The sequence below is a fragment of the Zonotrichia leucophrys genome, chromosome 9 (genome assembly GCF_028769735.1).
Source record: "Zonotrichia leucophrys gambelii isolate GWCS_2022_RI chromosome 9, RI_Zleu_2.0, whole genome shotgun sequence".
NCBI classification, from domain to species: Eukaryota; Metazoa; Chordata; class Aves; order Passeriformes; family Passerellidae; genus Zonotrichia; species Zonotrichia leucophrys.
The window spans coordinates 15351938-15375286 of NC_088179.1; the positions used below are offsets into that span (position 1 = coordinate 15351938).

The window sequence follows — 23349 nt, forward strand, 5'->3', positions numbered from 1 at the left end:
GGAACAGCAGAGAGCATCTGAACTCCAGGCAGCACCTGCAGCTCACCATCCATTTATTCTCAGGGAGTATTCCAGTTATCTCCTACCACCAAGTAACAGCACTGGTGCGCAATAATTTTAAGTCAATATTTCAGTGTTTTGGAGGGAAGGAAGCTTTGTGTTGTACTATTTTTCCTGCACCAAAAAGGCACTAGAAAGCTTGAACGTTCAGATCCTGGAAGGCCTGTGGGTTTTATGGGAGGCAGGGGGTCTTTCTAAATTTTTCCCCCATGCAAAAGAATTTCCCATTTTCCACCCAGACAACAGTTTTGAACTCTGCACAGCAACAAGCTCTGCTTCAATACTGATTGTCAGAAGTGCTTTGACAGAATTCCATCGCCCCTTGAAGTGTCCAAGGCCAGGTTGGATGGGGCTCTGAGCAGGCTGCCCTACTGGAAGGCATCCCTGCCTATGGAAGGGAGGGTGGAACTGGATGATCTTTAACATTCCTTTCCACCCAAACCATTCAAAGAGTCAAGGATTAGCAATGCCCTTCTTCCAGGCTCCAAATTAATCTTCTGCTCACATAAGCTTTAATTTTTTTCCATCAAATTGATCTTTACTCCTCTTACATATTACTAAGCAATGGACTGAATCAGGTCATCTCGTTTTTGGGAGGAAGAACCATTTGCATTATCTTGTTTGCACAACAGAACCACTGATGCTGCCACATCCAGCCCCAGCACACTGCTCCCCTCCACTCCTTTCTGGGCCAGGTCAACTTCTAATCATTGCTTTTGATCCCACCCACATGTAATGTAGTAAATGCTTGCTTTCAGTTTTTGGTTGGTTGTTTTTTCTTTTTAACCAAGTGACATTTTTCAAACCAGATGACTTTTTCCACTCTAAATGTTAGCAAAGCAAGGGGGGATGTGGTGAGGAAACTAATCAGTTCATCTTTCTCCTCTAGTTTGATCCAACACTGCCCTTACTCTTACACAGCAGCAGCACTTGTCAAATATAGTTTCCACCAAAATGTTTAAAGGCTGCAGAGAAATTACCTACTAAGCTGCCCAGCCTATACATTCTCTATTTTCCATCACCTGTCAATTACCACTGCTGAAGGCATCAGAAATAGCTGCTCTCTTTTGTATTTTGCCAAGCTTATTCACATGAGATACCATGTCCCTGCTGCTATTAAATGCCCCAAGGGACAGAGCAGCTCAGGCACCTGGAACACACACCAGACAAATTCTCTAAAGCCACTCCAGGATGATACACAGAAATCAGGAGTGCAAGGTTTGGGAAAAAAATATTTAAGTTCCTTGTGTTGTCAACAAAAGTCAGCCACCAACCCAATGAAGAGCACTTAGAGATTATGGTGCCACATCACCCCCTCAAGCTCTGTAGCATCAGAAAATGTTTGAAACATGACAAAAAGGCCATTTTTGTCCCCTCCCAGGCACATCAACGACAATAGTTATCATTTTTAGCACAGTTTATCTTCCTGCTCAAGCACAAACCACACAGTGGCTGGTATTATCAGAGAAGAGCACCTCAGGTTTGCCAAAGTAAGCAGTGGGGAAAGTGAACTTCCCTACATTATAGAAGAGAAGGAAATGCACAGCTCCTGGCCTCAATGAAGGGAGCACAGAGCACTTTAACCATAGAGACCACTTAGGGTGGCCAGGACAACAAGGAACTGCTTGGACACAGGACACAGGGAAAACAGGAAAGGGATCCACCTTATATCCAGAGTGACTTCTAGGTGGGGGAAGTGAGGGAGTTGTTCTAACATGCATGTCCTACACAAGGATGCAACACTTTGGTTTCCTCCCTCTTCAGGAGCTGTCCTCACAGCCACAGAAGCTTCTAAGAGATGCTGCTTTCTCTCCTACACCACACATCAGTATTTTAAGCACTCACCACCAAGTCCAGCTTTACCCTTCCCCTTCAGACCTGCTCTGCCCCTTTCCTAAAACGAGGAAAAAATGGGTACACACCAGAGGCAACACACTGTTTGTGTGAGAACAGCAACAAGCCCTGCTGCAGCACCCAGGTGTGGAAGAGAGAAGACAAAGCTTTGCCACTGATCCAGCATTTTCTCTGATCTGCCTGCCAACATGAGTGGGCAAGTAGCACAGGTACAGGTCTCACACCATTTGGCTCCACTTTCTCCTGGGAAACATGAGATGGGGTGGATGCAAACACCTTACCAAAGGAGCAATGGCAGTTGGCCATACTGAAGGAGGAGGGGTGACACAGAACCATGGCAAAGCAAAACCCAATCTCAGCACTCCCCACTGTCCCAGCAGGGCCAGGCCCTTAGCACAGGCCCAGGTTCTGCAGAAGAGCATCAGAGCATCAGCCACCCCCCTCCAGCACTGCCTGTTCCCTGACCACAAACTCCACGAGGGCTGCTCACTGCCCAAGGGACCCATGACCGCTGCCAATGTCACGCTGCCCACCCAGAAAGGCAACACTGAAATCCATTCCTGTTTCCATGAGCTAAGCAAAACAGCTTAAATATTAACCAGCACTGCCAGTCCCTGTGATGGGTAAATGCTTCTGCGATCAGGGGGACATCTTTATTTAAATGGCATCTGTAAGGCAGGTGCCATCAGCCTCGTCACCTCATCCATTTGTGTCAAACCCTTACACAACCGGTGCAAATGAGCCCTGTCACTCACCCAGCCTGCTCACACAAAAGGATCCTGTGCCAAGCACGCTGACCCTCTACTAAAATCACCATCATCCAGCTTTTTATAGAAAACAGCTGATCTCCTAAGGCCTCTCTGCCACCATAACATGAATTGCAGAACTTTCGGGGCCAGTCACACCGCTTGGGATCCACCCGCCCAGGTAGGCAGCAGCTTCAGAACGCAAAAGGCTCACAGAAAATACGCCCAATGCAAATCAATTTATTTCTGGAAGAACAGAACTTTTTCCCCCTCCATATTTAGCTTACTCCACCTTCCAAAATAGCCTGAACTTAGTCAAGAAAGGCATGTTCATTTTGGAATGAAGCTGCATGCACACAAAGTGCTCACAGAAGAGCTGTGGCAGAACAACTTGTTCCTCAATAGCTATTCTGAACCACGTCTCAGTAACAGATCCAGAGTATATCTGTAAACGAGACATGTTGATCTGACAACCTGGTTGAAGTGGTGGGTAGAAACTTAGAGCTCATGCTTTTGTAAAAGTTTTAACTGACAACTCCCTTGAAGTAAGGGCACATCGATCCAAGAAAAAAAAAAAAAAAAAACAGGCATCATTTACTTCTTTATTCTAGAGATCTGCTTTGCATCTTCAAGTGTTGAAAAGTTATCAGTCTAGCCCCAGTGTTGGTGAGACTAGGTTAAAAACCAATACATTCAAAATTACTGTGCTGAAAGTTTACGTCCTGTTTGGAAAAAGAAATTGCTTTTTCCTTACATGACCACAAGGCCCAGAACCTTAAGTTTATTTCAAATGGAAGACAAAATATTAAAGGAATTACAGATTTCAGGAAGCAGGGGCTGGCAAGGACTTGATTTATAGCAGAGCTTACAACAAGACCACAATCAATAGAAATCACTGAACATATTGAACATTAAAGCTAAGACACTGAATAACTCAAAATTCCATTTTGCTTATTAACACTTGTGATTGCAAGGTCTCAGATCAAAAAGTGGTTCATAAGAATGACCTTTATCCTCATTGCTTTTGCATAGCCTGAACATTGCTTTTCTGAATGAGAACTTTTTCTGAAATAGTGTGTTAGTATTTTTCTTTTCTGATTTTGTTTCTCCCATTCAAAATTTCACTCAGCACTGCAAGTACTAGTTAACGCAATGCCTTTCCACATGCTCTGTTTCACTATCAGGCTCTCAGTACTCAGGAGTCCAGCATAGTGAGAAAATCTTTGGGAAGCATCACTTAAACAAAATAAACTGCAGAATTTTCTGCCCTAAAAGGTTTCACAGGCTTAGGGTTTTATACAACAGCTTGTTTTCACAAACTGTATATTCAGGATCCGGTTGAAATCGGTGTCTTGTTTCAGCCACCCTGCCTAAAACATGCACTTACTTCCTTTACAGCAACATGAATTTGTTAACCGTGGTCAGCTCATACCACATCCCTACTAAATGCATATGCATATATATATATATATACAGGCATGTGCTGTCTCATCTAAGCTGGCCATGACCATCACAAGGCTCATTCAGCCAGGAGGAGGGTTCCTAAAGCCTTATCTGCACCCGGAGTGGTTTAGCGTTACCGGGCTGAAAGGAAACACAGAGACATCCTGTTTATAGGCTGTAGAGCCCAATGGATAAACAAGTGCACCTCAGTGAGAGGCACCGTGGGGCAGGGGGAGGGGAGCAGCAGGGCAGCGAGCGAGGCTCAGGGGCTGTGAGGACACTGAAACCCCAGCTGGGCTGGCAGCACGGGGCCGAGGGAGGCTGCAGAATGTACAGAATGTGCCGCCCCGCCGGGGCTGCCGACCCCCTGCCCCAGCCTGCTCGTCTTTCACCCGGCCCCGGCCACTTCCTGGCACCCCGAGAGGCGACACCGGAGATGTTCCTGCACAGCCTCCTCCTCTCCGCTCTCCCAACGCACGCCCACACCACCGAGCCTTTCTGTGCGCTTTGTGCTCCATCTGCCAGCTGGGCACGCTCAGGGTTCTTGCAATGCCACAGTGGGAAGGGCGGTGAGCAGGGTCAGCCGTGCCTCTCTGCTGGCCAGCTGGGGAAGCCAACAGCCCTCCCTTGGCATCTGCTGCTGGCCACCAGCAGAGGTGGACCCTGCGCTGGATGGACAGGGTCTGAACCAACCCAAGGTCACTGCTGTAAGCCCCATTCCTAGCTACAGCAGGGAGGAGACAGTCCCAAGACATGTCCCTCCCATTCCTCCTCAGTCAGAAAGTCCATCACCAGGTTAGAAGGAGATACCAGACTTATTCTCACTTGTGTTCATTGTCCCAGCATGAGGGAGTGGGTCAGGGACAGAACTATGGCACAGATCCAAGAAACAGGAGATCTACAGAAAAACCCTCAAACAGCCCTCTGCTTCTGACATTGTTCTGTCCATCCTAAAGTGATAGAAAAATGTGAAGATCTACCTTGGTCCAGACCCAAGAGCCCCTTGTGCCTCTACCAGGTGTAAACCCACAGTACTCCTCTCATGGACTGCCCTTGACCAGGAGGCAGAAGCCCTCTGGCTGTCCAACACCCACCAAGGCACCAATGTTGTGACCATGGTGACTCAGTGGGCCAGCTCCATGGAGCTCCAGGCTGCCTCCAGCCTCTGCAGCAAACCTTCAAATAACACCTCGACTCCACAGACATCTGGCCATGGTTGACAACACCCTAACAAACAAGGGGCAAACTGGGAACTGGGGAGGCAACATGGAACACCTTATGGGCTCAGACAAATAAGGAGCCCAACAGGGATGTTTCCTACCTGGCCAATCTTCACGTGAAGTATCTAATCCCACTTTCCACACCTTTCCTGCTCCACTGATCATTTTTCCCCCCTCACTAGAGAACACAAGGAATGAACCCACATCCATCCTCACCCAGCACAGAAGGGAAAGTTTTGGCTCCCCTGCTTCCAGTTACAGACAAGCATCTCATGCCAACTCACAGAGGAGGATTTGAACAGAGCACTGACACCTCACAGGGCAACCCAAAACAAGAGACCCAGGTCAAGGCTCAGGTGTGACCTCTCACATCTGTTTCCTTTTTCATTTTTACTGCCTCATTTTTCTCTGCAGGTCCAGAAACCCTCTAATGGAGGGCCAAACCTCAACATGTTCCCCAGCCCTTCTAGTCTGAAAGACTCCATCCAAACCTTGTCTAAGTACGAGCAGGAGAATTATCCCTGTGTGTACAAGCAGAGCTTGCTGGTGAGTAATGCAGCATTCACACTCTGAGCACTTCCATCACAACATGGCTGGCACAGCCAGTGCTTCACAACCACAAAAACACCACAATTCTGTGAGGACACACAAGAGCAGGACTTGCTCACGCTCTGACACGCACTGAGGATGAGGCAGTGCTGTCAGGCCCTTGGCTGATGAATTGAGGCCTGGGGAACTTGAGAGCTGCTCCCAAAAGAAAGTCCTGAGCACATAATTTCTCACTTGTTTCCCATCTACTCTTTGTCTCCTGCAACAGAGATACTTCTGACTCACAGCAGGCTTCCGCAGGCCTGACACAACAGGCCGACAGACTCTCCTTGAAATCAAACAATAGCAAGTACAGGGTGACTGTGCCTTGGCCAAGAAGGACCCAGACTCAAGACAGCCCTTAAAGGTACATCTCCAAAGTAAATAAATGTTGATGAACTCCTTTTCTCATCAGCTCTGTGTAGTTCTGATGCCTTTATTTTGCCTTCCTTCCAGCTGGAAAGAAAGTTCATTGAGAATGAAAGCTAGTGACTCGCAGTGAGCAGTGACAGATGCTGCCTGCCTGCATGTGTGAAAAAACTCTGACAGGCAGAAATAACACACCTCACATGTCTTGTGGTGGCAGTGAAGCAATAAATATTCTAATAGACTACTAAGGCTCATAGTAATAATGCTGAGCTCCCTTTACAGAAGCCACTCCCCATGCCAGATGACATCTGCCATGGTATAGATGTTCCTGGAACAGGGAGATATTTTTAAATCCCTCAATGTGGCACAAAACTGTGAGTGTATCAGCCAAAATACCAGCCATCACAGCGTTTATATATAGCCTTGCACATACCATCTATAGATGGGAACACAGACAGATACATGGTATCTAGCAGCATTACAAACAGACATTCTTCTGCTGGTCTCAGGGACTTGGGAAGAAACTTCCCAGCCGGCAGCTCCGCCCGTGTCATCCCACCCTGTGCAGCTCCCGACCAGCTTCTGTTCCTCACGTGTGTTAAGTGCTGCATCTCAATTCTCATCATCAAAAGCCTGTCCTTGCACTTCCCACGTGTCCCCTCCTCTACAGGGCAGGGCAGGTGACACGGTCCCTCCAGAGCACCCTTGTGTACACACACCCTCCAAACCAGAACACACAGTCCCCCAAAACTTCCTCTGTGCTGTGACAGGTGCTGAGAAGGGCTTAGAAAATCTCCAAGGCAGTCCAGTTCACTCAGGGACACCTCTGACACGTACAAACTCTAGGCATGGCTCCTGTCAGAGGCAGGAACACAGAGGTGCTAGAGGGAAAAGAATTTGCAAGCTCCGAACTAGCAATAGCTCCCCATGGAGCACCTGTAATTGCTTCCCAGGAACTCTGCTGGCACCCTAGCTACTGTAGGGGAAACGGAAAAATAAAAATTGTTTTTAAAAGTGGCTTCAGGTCCTACAATACATTCTCTCACGAGTATGAAATGTGCATCAGCACTTCAAAAAGAGCACCGCAGCAGCCGTCAGACCCGGGGTGATGTTTAAGCTCTTGATACAGTTATCTGCCTAATAATAACCCAAAGAGCACTCCTTGCCTGGCTGCCTGCCAGACCACATGCAGACTCTCTGCCCTTCTGCCTTATTTTTTTTTAAGTTTTTTAACTTTGTCAGACATGGAAACGTTGACTCTAAGAAATTCAGCCTCTTCTGTGAAACAGATTAGCTGAGACTTCCTTCATTGTTGTGGAAAGCATGACTTGGGTGCTAGGGAGGGAGGCAAAGGGGAAAACTCATGTATTTTGCCTTCACGTGTGCTTTATTTTCTCCTCTGGCAGGAAACAGTGAGAAAGACTCTGACCCAGCTGCTTCAGCTGCGTTGGAAGTGATTGTATCAGCTCCACCTGCTTAATGTGGGTATTATTCAGGACTGCAAGGACAATGATTTGAGGCAAATCAGCAGTGACTGGTGTGTTCTCCAGGGACAAATGCTACACTGGTGCATGACACAAGTGATCCACAACAGGGGGACAACAGCGACAAGGTTGGGAAGGAGGAGGTAAAGTGGGAGAGAGAGATAAAAACATCTCCACCTGTTTTTCCAGGGAAAAAGATATAACAAGGGGAGCACAACTTGTTCAAACATTTCAGAGCCTGCACAACATTTTTTCCAGCACTCAGAAGCAACAAGTGAACTGCATCAAGAGATCCAGCAGCTATAGCTCAGAGAGGAACATCATGTCCATGTAATGCTTTCAAAGCTTTATAAAATGCAAGGAGGTCAACATAGTTTCTTTACACCCAGAGAATAACAGCCTTGACAAAACAGGCTGAGGCGCCACACTTTGCCATTCACACCTGCTGTGGATCTGGCCCTGTGCATCACTGAGCTTAGGTGTGGTGCAGCCCCACTAAAGCAGGTCCTGCAGACCACTCCTCACAGTAACAAGGGAGCCTCTAACAAGCGCGTGGACAACAGCACAGGCTGAACCACTGCTGCTGAAGCACAAGAGAGGCACTTCAATGGTGTTTTTTAAAAGGAAAAGATGAAAAGAAAAAGGGAAAAAGCATACCTTTGCAAGTTCCAGCGCAAGAAGAAAGCCCCAGGTCACTGCTGTAGCTAATGAGAAGGGCGACAGTGGTGCTCAGCAACTGTTCAAAACATCCTCATGACTTTTTTTTTTAAATCAAGCAAAATACACACAAACAGCATCATGTCTGTAGCAGACTGCTGCTTTGACATCCATACAGCCAGCAAGACCCTGTGAAGTTTTAATAGGCAGGTCAAGCCTACAAAGACTTTGCTACCACCCTCTCCTGCCTCCACAACGTACCCCATTCCCCAGTGGTTTTACTCTGAGAACTTCACAAGCTTTCACCAGAATTGCTGCTCAGAGAGCAGCCTGCTCACAGACAAAGCACACACAGCTCCAGGAGGAGAGAAGAAGCCCTTTAGCTTATTCTGCATCGTATTCCTCCAGGATCCGAATAAATAACATCTCACAAAAACAAACTGCATCAGGCATGGGACCCTCATGACCCAAATGGGTGAGTGTTCATAAGAATTTTACCACTTTTACCTCCACACAGAGAAATGGAAGCAAGCCAGGAAAGAAGGAGGCATTGCCCTTTGCAAACACCCAACGAGCCCAACTGAAAACACGAAGCCCAGCACCTTTGGAGACATCCCCTGCACACCCCGGCAGGGCAGGTGGCTGGAGATGAAAAAGACCCACCAGGAAAGCTCTTCTGTAGGAGCTGATATTTCAGCTACTAAAGAAGTTTCTGTTTAAACAGACATTAATTGCATATGCTCAGGAATTTCTCAGCTTTACCACTTAAAAACCACCCAAAGCCACTTTGAGGCTCTTCCTTTTTTTCTCTCCCACCTTTATTTGCTCTGTAAACACCTTTGTGTGCACCCTGGATCCTGTAACGTTCTGCTGCAGTGACAGCATCTCCAAAACAGAGCAGCAGCAACCTACACATCTCACCAGGGAGTGCAGAATGTCCTCGGTGCTGCCCCTGCCATCACAGCACATCATGATGTACCACAGAGCCCAGCTCCTGGCAGGACCTTCTCCCAGCCCAGGATGAAGATGTCGTTGGTGCCATTTGTACCAAGAGATAACACTATCAGGAGCAATGCTCACCATCTCAGCCTGCTCCCTCGCAGGCTGAAACTCTCCCAACGAAACCCTACCTTGTGAGCACTGGGGTTTGTTTATTAAAGTGCTGTTGCAAGTTTACCCACAGATCAAGGCCTTGATTGTGGCAGGTGGAAGATGTGAAATAACTGCAAACACTCTGCAGCCTTTTGAAGAGGCCGCTGAGGTCAGCCCAGTGATAATTCCCATCCCATGCCAGGCAAGAGTGGCAGAGGGCCTCCTGGGCACAAATAGGATCATGGCCAACTGCTACAGCAGGGCTGCCCATAAATCTGCCCATGAATACATCAGGAAGAAGAACAGGACAAATGGAATCACAAAACTTGGATCGATTCTTTGTCTTACCATATGCATACCTGCACATAAATGTTTATATACACCTGACAACATCTGTGCAGCTTTGGGCAAGCTTTGACCCTTCCTGGTCACTAAAGAGACTGTAAAATCAGTGCCCTAAACACACCTGGAGGCAAGAGAACATCCAGCAGCTCCATTTCCACCCCATCACTGCACACAGCAGGAAACTTGAGCAAGGACACACCAGTGAAATGCCTCTGGAGCCCAAGGGAGCAATCTGCGGCACCAGCCCAGAGGAGCTCCTGGCAGATAGCCCACGATACTTTCTATTATGTCCTTTAATACTGCCTTACATCTCGCACATCTGTTGGCCTTCCTCCCCAAGGGGAAGGCTGGGAGTGACTCCTCTTGTCAAACAGGTCTGCTCCATGCCTCGAGCAGCACGGAATCTCCTGAGAGCAGCCAGGGAATCTCTCTCCCCTCTGAAATCAGGTTGCCTCCACCATGCTCAACCTCAGCCCACCCAGAGAGTAAAGTCTGAACCCAAACTCAGACACCTTTGGCTCGGCTGGCCATGCCATCACCAACAGGCCAAGCAAAGCAGCCTCTGCAGCACCTCACAGATGGGGGGTAGGAGAGGGAAGTAATTTTTGACAATGAAAATGTAATGGAACATTTTGTATCGATCCATTGTGGGATGAGTCATGGTTAAAGTGACTCGCCTCCTCTTCCCCTCACTTCCCCACTCCCAAATTATGGACTGCAAGAAATGAGCAGAGATAATGGGCAATTTCAGATGTTCTGAACTCAGGTTTCTCTCCTGCTGGAACAGCATGCCATGACAGCAGATGGACTGAGCTCCAGAGAGGTCATACATGCTCCCACGCCTTATACTGGCTACAAAAGAATTGTGTCTAACTAATGGGCAATTAGGAAAGAACTAGAAGGATGGGAGACTACTTTGTGGAAGAAATGACAAGTCAGAAGGAAGATATGAACAGGATCAACAGTAAAAGGAGACACAAAAACAATAGATGGGGATCAGACACAAGCCCCAGAAAAAGATAAGCAAGCTGGAGGTAGATTTCTACAGATGCACACATGCACACCCCAATCTCTGATTTGCTGTCTGAGTCTCCAGGGGACTAACTAACTTTGAGGTATAAAGCAGAAGATGACAAGCTCCTTATGCACTTGCCTATTAGTGTTTGGCAGTAGGACACAGATGTGACCACCCAGCACCCCACCATATGGGGCATTCAAGCCTGACCAAATAATCTTCCAGCACTGGGCTCCAGCCAGAACCAGTACACTCCATTCAGAGAAGAAACTGGTACTTCAAACCCTGGGAGATGACTAATTGCAGTAGCTGAGTTATGGCATAGCTTTTAACACACAACCAAGAGACATTAAGGTCATCTTGACTCTCATCTACACCATCCCCTCCCACAGCAGACTTGCTGCTCTTTTTTTCCTCCTACTCCTTTTCTCACTTTCTTCCCTCCCCTTCAACATTCTTTCCTTTCAGGTTTTCTCACCTCCCTCCATACCCATTTACCTTCCTCTCTCAATCCACTCCTCCAGCACTTGAAAAATCCTTCACCCACAACTCCCACAGCAAAAGCCCTTCTCTTCCAGGAATCTGCTTTATCTGGTGTTTGATCTCCAGCAATTACCTGTGCTAACCCTTCCACAGACCTCAAGTGCACATTTGTCTGCCTTGCTTTGCAGAATCTTTAGGACAAGGACTGTCATCTTCCCCACCTGTAAAGCACAGGATACATTTACTGGGCTAGTAAGTGATAAATAAGCCACCTCAGCATTTCAGGGTAGCTCAGTGTGGGTTCCCTTGGTGTTTGCCTTCCCTCCACTGAAACTAACCTACCTGTAAGACTTTTTCTTCCTTATCTCTGTTACAAGGTTATCACTTAAATTTATCTGCATTTTTCAAAAAAAGTTGAGACAAGGAGGTGGGGAAACAAAGGGCCTTTACCAGCCCAGTTCAACCTCAGCTCAAACCCTGAGATGTAGGGGAGCTTGTGGGAGCACCACAGGGAGAGACCACAGCCAGAAGTAACTCACTGGGATTATTTCAATTATTTCAAACCCCACGTCTTACTTCTATTCAGTCTTCAGTAGTTTTTGGACAAGCAGACACACATGGCTATTTGCTCAGGGAGCAATTATCAAATCTACATCCAATTCCACCAGCTGAGTGTGTGTCTGCCTTTGGAAGGGAGTTGGAAAAGAGACAAGTAGACCATTGAAATGGAAAACCAGGGTAAGGAAATAGAATCTACAAAGAAAAGATTACCCACAACACAGAGGGTATCCAGAGGTAGCCTGGGCTTCAGTGAATAAAAACATCAAAAGAGGGAAAACAAAACCCTCCACCCATGTGAGAGCCCATGCATGGAGCTGGGCTGGCTGGCTGACAGCCACAGCCATGCAGGATGAGGGATTTGCATAACAGGTGGAGCACTTCCCAGGAATCAAGGTGATTCCTCAGGGGTCACTTCCCAGGAATCAAGGTGATTCCTCAGGGGTCACTTCCCAGGAATCAAGGCAATTCCTCAGGGGTCACTTCCCAGGAATCAAGGTGCTCATTCAATTAAAATAGGAGGGCAAAAGTACTTCCTAGACAGCTCACTGAGTTGAGATAAAGAACCAGCTGTTAGCACCACGAGAACCTAGGTTGTCTGCGGTTTCTCGCTCCCTGCACTCCTCCACCCCAGGGATCTCACCCCATCTCCCTGCACACACCAGCCCCTCACCTACATGAGGACACTGCCCCAGTCCCTGCAGCACACCCACCCCCAGTGCCGTCCCAGCTTCAGAAACACTTCACTGGGAACATGCTCAAAGCCACATCCTTCTCTGTCCCGGCAGCTCTAACAGCCTCTACAAGGCTATCTGATGCAGCTTTCTGACCCTCACACATCTTGGGGGAGAATTAGCTGGTAACTAACAAAGCACTGCAGGAACCATGTGTGTCAGAAGCCCATGTGATAGCACCAGTGTGCCATGAGAAACCTCATCCAGATCTGCAGGAAAAATTACAATTTTTGTTACTGGTTCCATCTGAACTCACCAGCTACCCTCAAGACTACACAGCACAGGAATGCCCCCAAGTAAATAACAGTGAGGCCATTCAAATCCCCTGTGATTAGACATGGTCACCAAATCAGCAACAAGCAAGACACAATGAAAATTAAGAACAAAAAATCAAACAATCACCTAGAAAATAACAGGAGACCATGTAAAACCACCAAGCCAACAAGCACCCCTTCCTGCACACAGAATGCTCATAGCAGCATTTCACCCAAAAGGGATCGAAGAGATGGTGCTTAATGCTGACCCTGGAAACTTGCCCAGAAGTTTTTACACCACTCAGCACCCTGTGCATAAAAGGGCAGCAGTGGTGACACTCCTGGTGAACTCCTGCTGGCCAAGCTGTCTGGCAGGTATAGCTTAAAAAGCTGGGTTTGGAAAATATTGCCTTTTTATAACTTATCTCAGTGCAGACAGCTGCCTCACACCTCTAGAAATAGCAGGCTTTAACAGCCATGTTTGCAGGGACAGATTTTAAAGGTTCCATCTTCTAAGAAACAACCTACACATTCAGAAACAGGAGGCCAGATTTGTTTTGGTACTGGAACCCCCTTCCATATGCTAAGCATACCCACGGATTTGCAAAAACCCTGCTCTGAAAATGGGATGTTCATTCAGCAACAGGCACACAGTAACTGGCATTTGCCTTCCTATAGAGTCTGCTCCCAGCACAACCAGCAGAGAAGTAGCAACATGATTAGGCCGATATTGCCTTTTGCTGAAAATTGCTGGCATTTTACAAGTAAAATATTGGTGGAGGAGAGCATTAAACACTGGAAAAACAAGACTAATAAGTTAAATACAAATACCCCACAGGCAAAGCCAATCAGCACCTCTCTGTTGTTCCTCTTAAGATGGAGCAAGTCAGGATCAGATCCCAAAGTTGTTTTGGTTTGTCTGAGGAGATAAGGAGTGAGCCAAGAGATTCACTCCTCGGTCAGTCCCACAGCTGCAAACTCCAACCCCAGGAGTCTGGAGGAACTTTTCAGCCTCCTCAACTCTTATCATGCTGGTGATTGCAATAGGGATAATATTATTTTCCTACAGCTTAGAAATAAGAAGCATCAAATTCCCATGTATTTAACACTGGAAGTGCTGATGCTAAGGATGTAAACGACTCCAAATCTAACAGGGCCCTGCAGAATTTCCATGGCACCACCTTTTACTAGCAATAGTTGGGCCAGTTGACTACAGCATCTTCCTCATCAAGAAATTTTTAATTATTTTTTTAACTGAAGGAAAGGGTAGTGAAGACAACAACCTGCTGCGAAATGACCAAAATTCCTATGCAAACAACTCATTAGCAGTGTTCAAATGCAATTTAAATTACTAGTTGTTAAAGTGCTCCTCAATTTCATGGTAAGTTTCCAAGCAAAATTACATGCTATGTACTATTTAATTGATTGTTTTCTACTTCTTAACATCCATTTATTCCCTCCTCCTGTCCTTTTCTTAATTTCAAGGGATGATAATGACTTTTCAGGGAAGAAAGAGGAACAGTAAATGGAGTTGAAGAGGGATTTACCTGAAGAACAAGGATGTAGGAGGGAAGTGACTGCCAAAACCAGGCAGCTTCACCAGAACTCATCCCTCTGATATTTTTGCAGTAGGGGTCAGACAACACAGCACAAGGATTCTTTTCCTCTCCACCACAGGCAGCCAGGCTTCTAAAACCTGATATTTCTTTAAAACATTGTTCTCCCCACCAGGACAAGCAGTAAGCACAGTTAACTATTCCAGGACATCAGTAAAGCAACTCCTTTCCTCCTTCTGGGCACGTTAGTCCTTGAAACAACACACCCACTGGAGGCAAACAAGTTGTTCTCACTTGGAGATCTCATCCCAAATGCAAATACCTAACTCACAGGAGCAAAGTCCCCCCCAAAGCTGACTGAAGAATTGAGCTGTGACTGAGACTTCCTGCTGTGTGACCAGCTGGTACAGGAGAATGTGTATGATAAAGCTAATAGCAACAGACATTTCTTAAAAGCCTGCACTCCACTCAGATCCCAGGAAAGAGCAGCCATACAATTAGGTGAGGTGCCATCTGGAAATTTCTAATGTTAATGATACATGTTGAGATCATGCCACACACCAGCAACACAGAGCAGCTTTATGAAATGCTCAATGCCTCTTGGTTTACCTTTAAGCAACTGATGCAGAAATATTTCGTGCTCAGAAAAGTATGACTTTATTAGAGTAAGAGAGATGGGTTTAACAGCATCACTCTGCCCGAGGCCACAAAGCACCCACCTGTCTGCAGGAGCTGAGCACAAACCATCACATGAAATACAGAGATTTGCACTTTTCCCTAATCTGCTACACAGTGCCCTAATTTCTGTGCCTGCACACAACAATAACAACCACTTTCCTCAGCATTCATGCACAATTTAGTACTTAAGGGATCTGAAACCTCTGCTTAAAGAAACACAAAGTATAAGATGGACAGAGGTTGGTAACCTTCACCCCTTCCATGCCCCCATGTGCCAGTCCCATGCTATCTGGGGCAGCTTCTCTTACCTGCCATGGGCACACACACCCAGCCCTCAGTGATGCTGAGCTCCCTCTGAGCACTCCAATCACAGTGCTGGTGTAACCCCTTTGCCAGCTATGCAGGGCCAGCTCTGGATTGACCAGGGCAACAGCCAGGATGAGGGATGGGCTGTGAACCCAAACCTCCCTACAAGGGAGCTAAAGCAAGTCCTTTGCGTTTAACACATCATTAAAAGAGATTGAGAGAAGCTTAAGAAAGGCAGGCGTGGAGCTCTCTGAACGCTCTTGAGGGCCAGTGCCATGGAAGGCTTCTCAGGCTGGAGTGTTTACTAGGTGCCAGGCTAGAGGAGGGGAAAAAAATCTTTAGACAGCTGTATTAATTTACAGGTCAGCCCTTAATGGCTCTGTTCCTGGAGCAGGAGAAAATCCTTTGTGGATCCTGGACAGCGTCAGTGGTCACTGAATCTGCTCGAGTCCTGGAGAAACACCAGATGGAGAGCCCTGGCAGCCTGCAGTCCCAGCTGTGGGCATGGCCTCGTCCTCCAGAGCTGCCCCAGCTCTGCCAGCACCCTCCAGGAAAGGGGGGCACAGGCAGCACGTGGGGAGCTCATCCTGCACAGTCTGTCCAGCTCTCAAGTCACGTCCTCGCAGGGCTGAGGTGTTGCAGAGAGAAGGATCAGCACGTGAACATTTCCCAGACGTGCCAGACTAGCCTGGCACACAGACACTGCCAATCCTTGTCTTCCAACAAACAGCACGTCCTGGTGAGCAGGAAAGGGAAGAAACTGCGAGGGGAACAGAAGAGCATCATTTCCAGTCCCACCGTGCTGTTCCCAAAACTCCAAGCTCAGCCACAGGCAGCCGGTGAAGCCTGGATGTGCCTCCAGAAGCACGGCCATCGCACAGGGGCACGTGGGCACAGCAGAGCAAAGCACAGCACGCAAGGAGCAACACAGACCACAGTCCCACTGCCACAATCCCACAGCTTGGCACCACCATGCACGACAGAGGATAAGTGTCTGCTGGGGGAGTCCTTGGGCCAAGGTTTCAGGTGCTGTGACAGCTCCATACACGTCCCCAGGGCCCCGTTTCCTGAGCCATCACCTCCCTGCCCATGCAGGCTGGGCACTCTTTAGGACAGCAGTTCTTCCCTTTGCACCAAGCTCAGCCCAGCCAGGCCCTGACCCCAAAAGCTGCAGTAATCCAATCAGCCTTTTGAAACAACAAAGATTAAAATACAGCTGAACTCTACGAAGCCCCAGCATGTCTCAGCCACAGAAAAGGCTCCAGCAGTCCTTCATCACTTTCTGTGCCCGAGTGTTTCCTATCACACATACATCCTCATACTAACTATCTTTCCCTGTTCAAGACAATCCACACTGCTTTGTACCTCAAGGACTTGCTGCAAATCCACAGCTCTGGAAGAAACAAGGGTATTAAAGCCCTATTTAAAAGAGCAAATTAAAATTGACAAGAGCTTTACCTTTCCAACAAAGGTCTTAAATTTAAGAGGGAGAGTATGAAGCACCAGGTCTGAAGAAGCCTAAACATGCCAGTTAGCTGAGAAGATACAAGGATTACTAACCAGCACTGAGAACTATAAAAGGGTTTTCACCAATGCCTCTTCCAAAGCAAAAGGATGAAATGCAGTGCCTCCCATTTGAGGCACAGGACTGGCTGCTCCATGACCCCCAGAGCAGTGTTAAAAGCACTCTGTACATGTTACATGCTCCAAATGACAAGAGGAATGCAGGATGGTGGATCTCTGCTCCAGATTCCTCAGCATGGTTTTAGCTGCCATGAATAAAACAGGAAGCAGAGCATCTTCCAGGTTCCCCCCACACCCCTGACTGACTGGATGAACTGCAGCTTCCTTTCAGGAAATAGAAAGGAAAGAGCAGGAGGAGGGGGGGAGGGGGAAAAAAAAGAAAAAAAAAAAAAGGCAGCAGGCTGCAATAGTACAATATCAGACACATTAAAAACTTAACACTAAGGAGAAATACAGAACAACAGGAAAAAAACAGACACTCAAAGTTTATCCAGTTACAGTAGCTAAACTTCAACTAAGAGAACAGAGTTAAATATTAACAATTGAGAGAAATATATCCATGTGTTATACAGCCTTTTATCACACACTCTTGCTTAAGAAACAGAAATCATACATAAGTTGTGTTTTCCTTGCTGACCACGTGAATATATCCTCCTTTACTCCACAGTGCTCTGCTGCCTTGCTGCACTACCAAGTGAAACTAAAAGGAAAAGCGTGACTGAATGGGAGCTGGCTTAAATTATCTTTATACCTATTCCTGAAGAAATATTTCGCCTTTGAGACCAGTCCACTAAGCCAACTCTCCCTGCTACAGAAGGTTTCATTGGGTCCCTTGCTGTTGATCCACATGCCTGCCTCCACCAGCAATCCACACACTTTGATGCAGTACATCTGACTAAACAAAACAACAAAAAAAAAAACCCAAGTTGCTTGCTATAACAGCAATGATGCACTTACCAGCATTCAGGCAAGTTCCTTTGCTAACATGCTTCCCTCTCGAGCACATCAAATTTGGAACAAGGTCCAGGAGCAAGAGAGAACTGAAAACTGACCACAACAAGCTTCCAAAACAAGAAAGGGGGGGATAAGAAAAAAAACCTTACTACAGGAATTCAAATCCTGCTTCCACCAGACCCTGAGTCACCTCCCCTCCCTTGCAATAGATCAGAGCAATGGGTAAACATTTCCAAATATGGAGATCAAAACTCCAAAGGATGTCAAAAAAAAAAAAATCACCCTTCTCTCCCTGGCTTTGGCACAGGGATGACTTGCCCCTCTGAAGCATGAGCTGAGCACATTGCCTTTGCTGACCTACACAGAGCCTGGACATGGGGCCACACATAATCACCTTCAGCTGTGCTTCAGAGGCTCCTGGCATGATGGGTGACACTGCATCTCTGTCCCCTCCCAGGGATGCACAGGAAGATTCAACGGGAGCAACCCCAGGAGTAGTTGCTGCTCAACCCCTGCACCAAACCTCTCTTTCACACCTCATCTCACCACAGAAAACCTCCTAGAACTACTTTTTAGTGTTCTCTGAAGGCAAATAGGCAGATTCAGGCTGTGGTTATAACAACATCAGCTTGGCCCAGAAAAGGCAGGCCCAGCCATCAGTCACACCACATCCCACACTGGCTGCTCACCTGGCACAGGGAAATCTCCCCTGAGCTGGCTCATCAAGCTAGTGCTTTATGAAGAGCATGTATTTGAACTTGCATTATGGAAAAAAAAACCCATAAAAACAAAAGATAGCACTGCAGAAAGGCACAAACTGAAGGACAAGACAAGATCCCTGCAGGTACCAGGAGCCCCAGGATGGCAGCACCCATCAATCCCTGCTGGAACACACAGCTCTGTATCCCATGTCAGGTGGGAACTGGGGAACACTCAGCCTTCCCACCCCTGGAAAAGGGACTTGAGTGTCAATGCTCAAACACACAAACCAAGATTAAGAGGCAGTTTTCTTAGAAGGCATAACTACTCCTGCAGAGCCTGCATGCACACCAGAGCAACATCCCCATGCCAGCACTGCCCCAAGCATCAGTCCTCAGCAGCAAAGGCTGACCTGCAGGCAGCAGGAGCTGTCTCTGCCTGCCAGCACGGGCCAGCAGCCCCCTGGTAGCTGCAGTCACGGCTCCTGGGGCAGGCAGCCTCTCAGGAATGTGCACAGCAGGACATTTTCAAGGCAAACAGGCTGCCGAGGCCAGGCAAGCCAACCAGACCAGAGTGATTCCCCAGCACCACCCACAAGATGCTATTGAATTTATAGGGAAGGAATTCCAGAGCTGACTCTGCCCATGTATGGCCAAAACAAACTGTAAAAAAGCAACATTACAGTACATCTGGCTTTCACTGGTACTGAGGCACAGGCTTCGGGAGGAGCTGAAATCCTGCAGCGACAGAGGCTCTGCAATTACCTCCAGGAACTGAGCAGTGGTCTGGGCCCGTGGCAACAAGAGTTTAGCACCCACAGGTGACAGAAAACATTTAAACCGTTGCTTTAAAAGGTAACAAAGTTCTCTGCCTTTTAGAATACACCCACATTTAACTCAGTGATCCATCACTACCACTGCAAAAAAATCAACCTTGCCAGGCAGCACCAGCACACGTTCATTACACTGGTGGTCATAAAGGCAGCTCTAAAGAGTCAACAGTCCAAGTGGCACTAAGTGGTACACCAGGACAACCACAGTGCATTGCAGGCTGGGACTGGCTCTCCATGGGTAGCTGATTAATTATTTTTTCAAAAGCCCCCCTAAACCTCCCAAAGGAGCTGTGTGCCACAGCCAGCAGCAGGGTCACCTGGAGATTTCTCCATGGTCAGAAACAGGAGGATACTCACAAAACCAATGTAAAAAGTGTCAGGTTTGTGCAGGTTTTACCAACTCTGATTCAAGTTTTGCAGCAGAAAAGGGATGGGGAACACCTGGAAGAGCAAAAACCCCATCACAGGCACACACCAGTCCTTACAGCTCTGGTGTCCCACCAGAGTTGAACAGATCAAAGTTCTCCCTAAGAGTTAAATGCCACCACCTTGCTTGCCCTGCCAGCAGAGAAATATTAGCTGTGTCAGCGTGAGAGGCAGAGGGCTTACGGAATGGGAGAGGAATGCAGGCTGCAGTGGCACACATGGTGGGAACAGGGACACCAAACCCAGGGAAGGAGGGCTGCTCACACTGCCTCTGCCTTGGAAGAAGGATCAGGCAGGGTACGTTTGATGGCTCCTGGGGTTGAAACCTGGGACTAACACTTCTTTGTGACCTTAGAGGGACTCCCATTTCAGCAGTGAGGAGAGCTGTTAAGAACCGGTGGGAGCACAGGGACCTGCGCAGACGAGGCCAAGCCATTCCCCAGCTCCTGGCAGGCAGCCCAGCACTGCTCTCCAGTGTGTGCAAGTTATACCCATCAAACCAGGAACAAGCACATGGCTCTTCAGGCTGCACTTGCTGATGGGAGACCCACACTATGGCTACTCCCCCAGCTTGACTTTCCCCAGGACAGCACTAGGATCTCCCCTCCTTTTCCCAGCTGAAATGGCTTTACACTTCTCTTGCTACTGTGCTCACTTTAAACAGAGGCACCTAAGCACTTGTGTTCAGCAACTCTGCTTCAGAACACCTCCCACCCCAAACAACACAGAGGAGGGAAAGCAGAGGGATGGACACATCCATGTCCAACCACAGCCTAACCAGGAGTTCCCTGCTACATGGCAACACAAATCCTTGTCCTTGCCACAGGAGTAAGCTTGGGAAGTGAAACCTTGGGGGTCTGGGGATAAAACCTGACTTAAGCCTCCTGCACAGCAGTACAGATCATTATAAAGCAGCCACTGGGTCACAGGTGGCTAATTTAAATGAAAGATTACAAATTACATAAGCAGGATGACTGAGAATATTTGATTCATAAAAACATCTTGAAGGGGCAGAGAACAGAGGGACTGCTGCAGAATCACAGGGACACAGGCCATGTAATGCAGACAGCAAGGACCAGGGATGCTCAGACATACAGATGCACAACCATGCACACGAATGCCTGCTCCCCTACCATGCACAAAGGCAGGTTTAGGACTTGCAAGCTGAAGTCCTGTGCAGTCAAAAGCCAGCACAAATGTTTGTGACAGTTCCACAGGCAACGGCAAAAACCGGGTGCAGAGGAATAAATATAGAAAGAAGTCAGGCAGGCAAAGCAGGTGCTGGCTTGTAAAACCTTGGCCAGAAAGGCTCCCCAGGAGGTTGAATCTGGTAGTTTTGCAACAGCTCCACAGAAAGACAGAAGAGACAGAAAGAAAAAAAGAGAACATGAATGCATATGCATTCTTTAATCGCCATATATAGTATATACAGACATTTGGTATATACACCCCCGAGCTCTCATATGCCACTGTATAGTATATACTATATATGCATTGCCATCTTTGTTTCCATGTGCCCACACTTGCACAGCCTGTGTCTGTGTGTGTATGCATTTCTGCTGGGTGCATTTGTCATTACCCCCACGTTGCCTCTCTGTGCGTGCTGTGACACCACACATCTCTCCACAGAGCGTGTCTAAAGCCTCAGCACCACAGCCTGGGATGACTCCTGGACATTCACAGCCTCTCACTGCTGAGCCCTTCCCAACCAAAGCCTCTGGGTGCAAGCACCACCAGGGAATCATCAGCTTGTCTTGTATTTTCCAGTGATCCCACTCTCCCTCCAAACTTTGAGAGCCATGATCAAGGTGCCACTGTCAGAAAAGCCTTCTTGTCCCCTGTACCTGTGAATTTTGCTTACATACCAGTCCTCACGCTGCACAGCCTTACTGGTGGGATGAACTCAGAGCAGGGCGTTTGGAAACACGCAGGACTCCACCAAACTCACGACTCTGGGTTTCTTTCCCAGTCCTGAAAAGAGAGAGACTTGAGTAATGCACACTGGATGGGCTTCCCAAACAGCCTGTCTCCAAAGCCAGCAGTTTAACCCACACAATTCCTGGGAAATACAGCATTTTCTTTCCTAGCTTTCTCAAGAAGAAATGTCCATACTCCTGGACTCCTTTCAGCACCCCCAAAAGCAAGACCCACTACCCTGAACTGGGCCAGTGACCAGCAATGACCAGAAATGTCAGCTGCCAGAGTCTGGCCAACAACTCACACCTCCTCAAGTCACTGCTCCTTTACTGCTCTTAATGCCATTAAGAAGGGAAAGGGATAGAGAGATACCAAATGAGGCATAAAAGAAGAGTACAGGGTGAACCACATCATTCTTCTCTGGCCTTGGGCAGAGTGAGGGAGCTAGAAGGCGCCATTTAAGGCATTTTGAAGCTCATGGGGTTACCATTACTGTGAGCAGAGCTACACCAGCAGCCCTCCCCCTCAGCACAGCCTTTTCCCTCTGGAGCTCTGTACAATTCCCAGTGGGGACTATCTCGCCCTTTCCTGAAGCTGAGAAGCAGGCACCACCTTCTCATGGTGAGAGAGCACAACCTACTCAACGTTGTGCATTCCCCTTCTGCAGATGATGAAGACAGAGCAGAGGGGACAACCAGGCCACGTGGCACAGGACATGCCAGGACACATGTCAGGGTGCATCCCACAGAGACCAGCAGCATCTGAAGCACGCACTCCTTCCTGTCGCCATCAGCCCCTGGCCAGCATCCCGTCCCAGCCACATCCTGGTCACTCTAATGCCCTATCTCTAACCATGACAAGCACAAGCTTGTCATTGCAGCTCAGCAAAGAAAGTTTCTGCTATTTGCTGCTGTCACTATGGAAAAACTCAGTTCAGACTTGTTGGTTGTACCTGTGCTGTTCATGATGGTGCACGTGAGCCCACAAATCTACAACACACAAGGAGCAAAATGTGTTGGTGGCTCATGGTCCAAGCCCCTTCTCCCTGTGACACAGTGAGATGGCTTCCTGCCCTTCCAACACCCCTTGTCCCCCATGCAATGTCTGAGGCTACAACATTCAGGAGAGGGGCAGGGCTTTTGCCTCTCCCAAGCAGAGGGCACAAGTCCATTGTGCCAACACCACAAGAGCACACTGAGCTTCATTCTGGCCCAGCTCAGTCCCACGGTCCCTGTGCTGGCACCCAGCCCTGATTCACCACAGGGATGAGCAGGTTTGAAAGTCCCCAGGACCATCAGAGCTCCCCTAAGGTGTTATAAGGAGAAAACCAACCGGAAATTCCAATGGCCTCTCCCTCTCACTGCAGGGATGAAGATGAGTAACTGCAGAGGTTTACTGCTGATGAACTCAGCCAAAGAGCAATTTCTCTCCATCCATCAACGAGGAGACAAGAACAAGCAAATATTATGGTTGTGCATGTTTACTTTTCATTTTAAAATGATGTAGAGTTACAATTTAGGTGCTTCCCACAGGCTCCTGGCAAAATGCCCTTCAC

The 23349-nt window shown here is 47.8% G+C and overlaps 1 protein-coding gene across 11 annotated transcripts in view; it reads right to left on the bottom strand.

The window, feature by feature from the left end:
- Window positions 1–23349, bottom strand: part of LPP (LIM domain containing preferred translocation partner in lipoma) — a 318754-nt gene that overhangs the window by 275151 nt on the left and 20254 nt on the right. For all 11 annotated transcript variants that reach the window (XM_064721315.1, XM_064721322.1, XM_064721313.1 and 8 more), the window contains exon 2: window positions 21743–21848. The gene's annotated coding sequence lies outside the window, so the exon portion shown is untranslated. The remainder of the gene's footprint in view (window positions 1–21742; window positions 21849–23349) is intronic.